The 9,029-nt window shown below is 42.5% G+C and overlaps 1 long non-coding RNA gene across 1 annotated transcript; it reads left to right on the top strand.

Annotated features, from left to right (window-relative positions):
• Window positions 1-6,591: 6,591 nt before the first annotated feature.
• LOC115355237 (uncharacterized) lies at window positions 6,592-8,539 on the top strand. Its single transcript, XR_003927861.1, has 2 exons — window positions 6,592-6,824; window positions 7,909-8,539. It is a non-coding gene; the product is annotated as an uncharacterized LOC115355237 (long non-coding RNA).
• Window positions 8,540-9,029: the final 490 nt, after the last annotated feature.

The raw sequence follows: 9,029 nt of genomic DNA, 5'->3' as shown, positions 1-9,029 counted from the left end.
TAAATGTGGGTCATGGCAAATGTGGGTCATTGGTTCCTTTGTTCACAGTAGCTATTCTGAGCACTTGATTCAGCCTTGCTTGCCCTCCCCATTGCACACTGCTGGTTGCCTTGATCATACATAACAAGTGTGTTAGTGTGTATGGGGGATAGAGGAGGCAAGTTAAAAATAGTATGTGACAACTTAAGAGATAAACAATTTCTGTTGATTTAGCATCCAACCATAAGCTGGCAGTATTTACTATGGGGCCTTCACCCCACAAATGAAGCATGACAACCCAAAACAAGGGATTTACTATATACAAACTGGTCAAAACACAAATGTGTGTGTGTGTGTGTGTGTGTGTGTGTGTGTGTGTGCGTGCGTGCGTGCGTGCATGCGTGTGTGTGTGTGTGTGTGTGCGTGCGCATGCACACGTGTAAACTGATCCAACTCCATGAGCTTAGTTTGCATGAGCAGCCTAATGAAGGCCAAGCCACTGAAGGTGACTGTTAGTGGGGAAATAGTAGTAGCAGGGAGGTACAACAATCAAGCTTGCATCAGCATTTGCCTTTGATATTGCTGGTGGATTTTGAAATTAATTATGGTGTTCTCTTTGCTTACAGGGCTTACTCTTCGTTACAATGTTCTCTTTGTGGACAGTGTTGCTTGTTAAGTTGGACATGCCTCATTTCTATGTCAAGGTTGATCTTCTATCTGTAATTCCTGGAAAAAATTTGACCTCATACGACATTTTTTGGCAGACTCTCAAGGCCCGGCACTTGCTGGCATCAAGGAATCAGCAGCTTATACTGCAATAGGCTGAACTAATCGCTACACAGATCTCCGTCTGACACACTCGATCAAGAGGATCACACATGGGGATCTATTTTATCCAAGGCTGACTCATCTTAATATTGCTTGAGTAATACCATAGTATGTCACTGGTAGCTCATCAATCCTTTAAGCAGCAACTCACCTCTCTGGGCCTAGGCCGGCCTGTATGCGTGTGGCGCTGTATCTCTGGGCTGCTGTCTCGTGTCCGTGGCTGTGTCCGTGTGAGCTTTGCCGAACATAATGCTCTATTTCCCGGGGTAAACAGTTGCTACGTGGAGGTTGCATATCCCCCACAATTCTCCGATAGTCCACCTGGTGACTCTCCTTTTCTCCATCTGTCACAAAGTGCTCAATGCCATACCCCTCCATCCCTGGTCAAAAACAAGGTGTCTGAACCCACTGGTCTCACTGTTGCCCCTAGAACCTCCTTCAAAATGATAAAATCAGAGCTGCGTGCTTTTTCCAGGAGATATCAACCAGATGAATGTTGCATTTTAGTCGAAACAGGAGAGATTAGTTCTTCAAACCCTGTACACCAAGGGATTTAAATGAACTTCCCAAGTCAAGTCAAAGGAGTTAAGGAGTTTCAGTTTGCAAAACAGTGTAAGTTAAACTGGAGACATGACACAAACTATCCTCCTGTGTCAAAACAATTTTATCTATATTCCAGCATCTGCTCTGCTGTTGACTTTGCAGCTGCCTTCCAGACCAGATATGAAGCACAGGTGTCCCCACAGAGAGGAAGAAGAGAAAAAAGGAGAGTTGTGTTAGGCTACTCCGTCTGTCCCTGCGCAGGGTGCACCTGCCTACAAAAAGGCTCCAGCCACCTCTAGGCGTGTCAGTGGAGGGCGTCACCTAGGAGATTCTTCCACTGAGAGGGTGTCACCGTGGAAATGATGCCAACAGCAGAGGGTTGTTGTTGTCCTGATGTTTTCCCAATCTGAGGCGATTTTCTGCCATGAAGGCAGAAGCTAATGAGACTGGGTGGAGAGAGGCTACATAGAAAGGAAAGAAAAGAGAGGGCCCTAGACTACACGGCTGAAAGGAGTCAGTGCCTTGAGCGCTTCTCTACAACTTGAATGGAGTGAGTGCTATTGTTCCACTAAGCGCACCATGAAGCTCTTTCTGTCCCCCTCTCTCTCTCGCTCTCTCTCTACGTCTCTCTATGTATGGCTTAATCCTGCTTTCTATCAGTGGCACAACGTCACTTTCACAAAGAGGATTTCAGAATTAGAATAAAGAGGACTGGAGATAGGCTCTGGGATACAGCAAGCACATTTACACTGAAAACAGAAAGATCATTTATTATTGCAGTGTGTGTGTTATTATTGTTTTACTTTGATTTACAAAGATTTTATATGTATTTATATATGTATATATATATATATATATATATATATATGTGTGTGTGTGTGTGTGTGTGTGTGTGTGTGTGTGTGTGTGTATACACACACACAGCATTTCTAGGAGTAATTGGCTCAGAGCAGTGTTTATCCAACCTTGAATAGATTTAGCCCCTCTTTTTATAGAGGGATTAGGATGTATATTGCTTTTAGAGGGATTATGATGTTCATTATGCTGTATGAACCTGTCAGATACAGACCATTTTGGGTTTGAATCCATAGTTTAGGAAACATGGGATTAGATCTTGCAAAACCATATAAAACCAAACTGCGCACTTCCTGAAAAATGCCTGGGCCGAGGTTAGATCCACAGCCCAACAGTATGTACTTGTACTCTGACACAGCAGGGCGAAGCTTGCACCAAAGTGTCAGGCTGTTGCATAATCACCCTCAGTGGTTTAGGGAATGCCACACGGCATGTATGCAAGTGTTTCAAATATCTCGTATAAGAACACAACACTTTTCCTCAGACTTCAAATACCAAGAAGGGCTCATTTTGAATAGACAGTAGGATTTATATGATTGTAGAATCTCACACAGCATGGGTTTTACATACGGCCTGTGTGTCCTGACTCAGTAACCATAAATAGTCAGCCTTTTTTATCTGGGCAGAAATGTTTGTGGGATTTAAGCCTTTCAGAAGGATTCCCCTTGTGCTCCACCCCCCACACACATATATATTCTCCACCACTCTTCTCAATGGGATCACCTCCAGGTGACTGAGTGTTTGTGACAGTTGCTCAGACGTTAAGATGGAAAATCCTCTTAGCCTGTCCATCGAGGATCTAGTACTTCCCCGCTTAAAACTACATGCAGCGATAACACAGTAGCTCCTTTGGCCCCACAAACACAGATGATGTAACTAATGGGAACAGTGACTCTTAGTATCAAGGAGGTGTTCTGATATGTATTGATCTTTTTTTCTGGCACCTTTGAAATGTTCCATTTGTGGGACTGAAAGGTTAGTGTGTGTGTGTGTGTGTGTGTGTGTGTGTGTGTGTGTGTGTGTGTGTGTGGTGTGTGTGTGTGTGTGTGTGTGTGTGTGTGTGTGTGTGTGTGTGTGTGCGTGTGTGTGTGTGTGTGTGTGGGTGGGTGGGTGGGTTGGGGGTGCTTCCACTCATCATCTAACATGAGCATGTCTTCTCAATCAGTTACATTTACCATAATGAATCTCATGTGCACAGTGTGGGCACTCATTGACTGACTGAGACAAACGTGAGTCACAAGATTTAACCCAAGGGTCACATTTCTCAATACAGGAACCTTTTCTGTGAGTGTGTGTGTGTGTGTGTGTGTGTGTGTGTGTGTGTGTGGTCACCGAGGACATCATCTATCAGATGATCTGAATCTAGTGTTGCCTCTCTAATTCATCTCACATTAGACCACTTTGGTGGAGTACAGGCCTCATTTTGGTAGTCAGTGGTATGCTGCAGCTCCAGCTGAGGTGTCAGAATAAATTAATCACCTCATGTTCATTGTTCAATTATTTAAAAGCAGGGTTTATTACATCCACTAAAACATTATGTTCTAGGATCGATAAGAAGCTCAGTCACTTTCAGTAGGTTACTTTCTTCACAGCTGTCATTTTAACAGAGGTGGGTGTTATCTGATTTTGGAATTTAAAATTTCAATTCATTCTTCTCTGGAAAATACAGAGAGACGACAGTGAGAGATGGGTGATGTGACACACCCTCCCTGACCAACTTGCTCCTTATACCAGCATTACAATGAAGTGCGGAGGCACTGGCTACTGTATCCTTTGCCAAGAAAAATTTCATTCTGGGAACCACCGGTTTGCTTGGCACAAGTATTCTGGTAAGAGCTCGAGCTCCAAGCCCAGCTATTGTGACTGAACATTTGTCGAGCAAGTAGACACATAACACATGATCAACCATTGCTACTGTGTTGTATGTTTTTTTTTTTTTTTTTCTGTTGGAACACAAGTAATGGAAACATTAAGTTTAATGGAAGGTGTGAGGGAACGCATACTTTTTGGTCAACTGATTATTACTGATGATGAATGTACAGCAATAATAGTAAATCTAGTAAACCCTGAAGTGTTCTTGCGCAGGATAGGATAGGATAGATGTATAACTTTATTATAATACATTGGTCTGTAGCTCAGGCATTCGGTGTCTGTTGAATTATTCTTGGCAGTGCAAGACTGTCTTCTACCTTCATTTCTATCAAGCACCACCATCTAGTGGTTACAATGCTTTACTACCCCAAACAACTCAATGATCTAGTCATTTGGAAAGCAGGACTTCATTACAGCTGTTTCTTAAAGAGCAACATTAGCATATTCCTCACCACAAGCCTGAGGATCGCATGAGTTCATCACCACACTCAATTTTCTGAAAAAGAAGATAAAAATGTAGAAATTCTTGATTGTCAAGTCTATTGTCTTACTTAATAATACACTGTTCCTTTTTTGTGGCTGTATGTATAGCATATATACACAACATTAGGTCTATTGGGAGTGTGTGCCTATCTAACTGCAATAATGTGCTTTTGCATGCAATATGTGAATAGTGACTGATCATTTGTAATGACTGAATCTCCTGGTATCCTCAGTAGTTTAGGCTGTTTGTATCTTTTATTGACCAGTTTACTTTAAATAAAATTGTCTTATGTGTCTGAGAACATATAACCATACAGAGCCTGAGGGTTGTAGGAAATCTTTCCTTTCCCTGATTTGACCATATGGGAATAGAATAATGTTGATTTTCCACCATTCCTGCTCTCTCAAGGTTTAGGCACCTCTGCACTGTCAGTGTCTACTCTCACAACAGATGGTTTGGTGCCGATTTGTTCCCCACATCTGTTATAACCCCTCATTGAACAGATCCAGTGTCTACTCGGTGAATTAGTATCTCCTTTGTGCTTCTAAAGCAGAACAAACAGGAGACTGTGCCAGCTCCTTCAAGGGGAAGTTAAAGCATGACTGCAAAGAAACACAATGCTTTGTTCAATCCAGAGACTGGGGAAATTTCCAATGTGAAAGTTCTGAACGTCTCCTCATCCACCTCTGGGAAAACAGAGTGGAAGTTCCTTGGTTTTCCTCTCAGAAAAGACAGCAGGCATTTGTAAAACTGTATAGGTTATCAGGGGTTATCAGCAGTGTAGTAATCTGGGTGGTGAGTAACCCATCAGGGTGTGTGTGTGTGTGTGTGTGTGTGTGTGTGTGTGTGTGTGTAGGGAAAGTCTATGGAAAAGTGCACCAATTTCAATTCCTCTAACATTCTCAAGCCATCTTGTTCCCATGAGTCACTTTCACCTGGAGAATGACATTAGTTAGTCACTTTCCTCCCATCTAGAAATCTGTCTCTTATACAATCAAATAAATGGGTGTGGACTCCTACACCTCAAACTTTTTATGAGATCAAAATAAGGAAGTGAAAGAGCATTTTTCATTGAGTAACAACACCATGACGCTGTCAGAGGCCATAATGTGTTGTCACCTGACATTTCTTTACAAGATTACTCGGAAGAAGTGAATGTGTGTTATCACCAACCCACATGCCATTTAACGTTCACTAAATTAGTCACTATATAAACTTTCCTTCATCTTGTTGTTGTTACTCTGCTCTTCTCTGTTTTCTGTCTCCGAGCCGAAACCCACAATGTTTTACAACAGCTCCTCTGTAAGGTTCGAGCCCTGTGATCGCAAGGAGTCCTGAAGTGCCTTTGAGCAGGACCCCAAATCCCTACCAGCTCCAGGGCTACTGTTCTGCAGCTCATCCTGACCTTTGACCTCCCTGTGGAGGGGGGACAAATTATATGAGAACTTGCCTATGGAGATCACTCATTTATTGTCTTTCTATTATTACAAATCCCTGGATATGATCCAATATGGAAAAAACCCAAAATAAACACATATTCTCCCCCAGGCTTCGACTGTCTACGTTCAGTCACCGTCATAAGAGTGCTGTGGTAGCAGAGAAGTCTAGACATGAATAAGGCTGACACTGTATTGACACATACTGTGAAACTAATTCTCCAACTATGTGTGGACAAAACTTGTGCTTTTCTTTTGGCTACATGAATGGCAGCTGAAGAAACTCTTTTTATTTATGTAAAAAATATATATATATATAATAAAACAAGTTAAAGCTTAACATTGGGGAGATACAGTAAAATTAACAGAAAAAAGAAAGAAAGAAAGAAAGAAAGAAAGAAAGAAAGAAAGAAAGAAAGAAGCAAAGTCCCAGTTGAAAGCTTAGTAAACTTCCAAAACTATTAGGTCATTAATAAAGAGCAAATCGATGACTAAACTGTGACCCTGGGCGCCCTGAGGCGCAGCTACCCTGAAATTTTAAGGAAATTCCCACAGCTGGATTTAACAACGTGATGTCGCGTTACGCACAACGTAGGACTGGGGAGGGCTTTCATTTCTATTAGAGCGGCGAGACTGGGAGGCGAAGACGGTCCAGGATTTCACTGCAGAGGATTAAGTATTTCAACAGGTCCACAACACTTGAGCAGGAGCCACTGATAATCTGTACCACCGGAGAACAACCTCGGAGAAAACGGCTTGAGGCTTTTCGTGACTGACGCCGGTCGAGCTGAGCAAGACAGACGCGACAGACGAGCCGAGCGTACCTGGTATGTATGTCTCCGGCTAAAGCGGCTATATGTGGATATTAGTTATTGATAAAGTGTCTGTATACCAATTTAGGTGTTTATGCTTGGTCGACAGCATTGTCCAGTGTTGGATTTTATTAAATTCTTCTTATTAAAACTATGCTGTTTGTTTTTCGATGTGCGCCGTATCCGCAACGTGAAGCTGTTTTCCACAATCAAACGCTTCTGCTGGTGTAAGTGCTGTTGCTTTACACGAGAAACCAAGAGTCACCGAGCTTTTTTGAGCTGCTGTGCCCAAATGAAGTGGAAACAACCCAAGTACCACACATGGTGTTTTCTCTCTTTCTTTTTAAATGTTGTTCAGAGGTTGTTTGCGTGTCTTTTACCCACGGCTTCTGCACTACGCGCTTTTTAATGTGGCGTATCTGCGGAACTCGGGTATCACAGAAAAACGTTAAAATACACCCTTCCCCTTTTTGTAGTAGACACTTTTTCAATTGCTCTTGTGAGGTGGTTTTCGTGGTTGCAGTATTTCCAACAGCATGTGAATGCAGCCGAGAGCCGCTCTTCTTCCTGCTCAGTTGCATCGGTTTTAGCCATGGTGGCCCCGGGTAAACCCTCCAATGAAATCTAGGCACGTGTCCCCGAAAGTAAAGCAAAAAATCATATGTGCTTTGTAATTAGGGCCCGAGCACTGTCCCAGTGCGAAGCCCTATTGTTTTTGTACCGTTTCTTTTTTCTCCTTCTTCTCCTTCTCCCTTATTATTACGTCTCTTTGACGCTTAATTTGACCCCCTAAACATGCTCAAAAACTCACCAAATTCGGCACGCACACCAGGTCTGGCGAAAAATTCGATAAAATCAAAAATCTAACCCCCCAGGTGCAAAAATGGACTCGGTATAATATGTCCAAAAATGTATATGAAACCTACATATGACTTATGTTCAAAATGCTAAATGAGTGTCCCAATTTATAATTAGGATGCAGGCTTCTGCTGCAGTGGGAGGTTCATAAATGCAGGCCTAAACCAGTCTCTAGAATAAAAATGGTCAAATAAAGACAATTAAATTAACTCTCTAAAACTGAACACTTTGCTTCCTACAGGGTCCAGTTTGCTCTCATCCTCCGAAACCATGTTGCCACCTACCCTGAAAATGTACTTCATCGGAACAGCGCTGACCGTCCTCGCAGTCCTTTTTGGGATGGTGGACTCCTTTGGTGGTCTGATGTATGTCCAAGACGAGCGCTACATGACGGAGCTGGGCCACACACAGAGGCTCTTGCCAACCAACCGTCAGGAGAGGAGAGCTGCTGTGACTAAACACATCGGCTCATGAAGAGAGCCGTCTTGTCAAGCACACTGTTAATACATTTTTTGGATGGACATTTTGGCCGGGCACTAATGTGAAAACACATCAAAAGACACTGATGATGGCTGCAGGTTCTGTGACTGTGCTGTGCTGTCCTGCTGATGAACATGTAGGCCACTGTGATGACCAACTTGTTGAACTTGTTTTGCACACTCCAGATAGTTTGGTTACTTCACCTTTATGCAGTCTCTAGGCTGTCCTTACTGTAGCAACTGGGTTGCACACGTTGTGAACAACAAATTGTAAACATCATTTGACCACTTGACCACTTTTTTTTGCACTAAAAAGGAGACTGCTTCAGGTCTTTTGATTGATACATGGCATTTATTATGTATATTTAGTTTAATAAAATATTTTAAAAATGACCACATGCCTTTTGTCTTATCTGATGTCGTTTAAGCAGTGCAGCTTCACAGCGGCCTCCACCTATCTGCGCCACAGCAGGAAGTTGGCATATGGACAAAGGGTTGGCCTCTGACTGGATTTCTGACACTGACTCAGTCACAAATGTAAAGATTAAATTTAGAATACACATGAAACGTTGTAAATGACTCATCTACATGATTTGGGGTTGTGTCTTCTAAATACAAAATCTCCCATCATGTCTTAAGCCCATTCCAGGGAATTCATTGATCGAATGTTTTTCGTTTTCACAAGGCATAAAATCCATGACTGGTTGAAGAAAAATGCCTGTCATGTTCCTTATTGACTGTTCATAGAAAGTGTGGGTGTGTGCGGGAGATTTGTTTCGGTGCTGCTCAGCAGTATATCTAATGAATTCCAGGAATCTGAGAGGAAACAAGATACAACATAAAGTCATTTTTTATGCCTGTGAGTCAGAGACAGGAATCAAGC

Source organism: Myripristis murdjan, chromosome 23, assembly GCF_902150065.1.
Source record: "Myripristis murdjan chromosome 23, fMyrMur1.1, whole genome shotgun sequence".
Taxonomy (NCBI): domain Eukaryota; kingdom Metazoa; phylum Chordata; class Actinopteri; order Holocentriformes; family Holocentridae; genus Myripristis; species Myripristis murdjan.
Note: the sequence above shows the minus strand (reverse complement) of the source record. Positions and strands in the feature narration are given on the sequence as shown.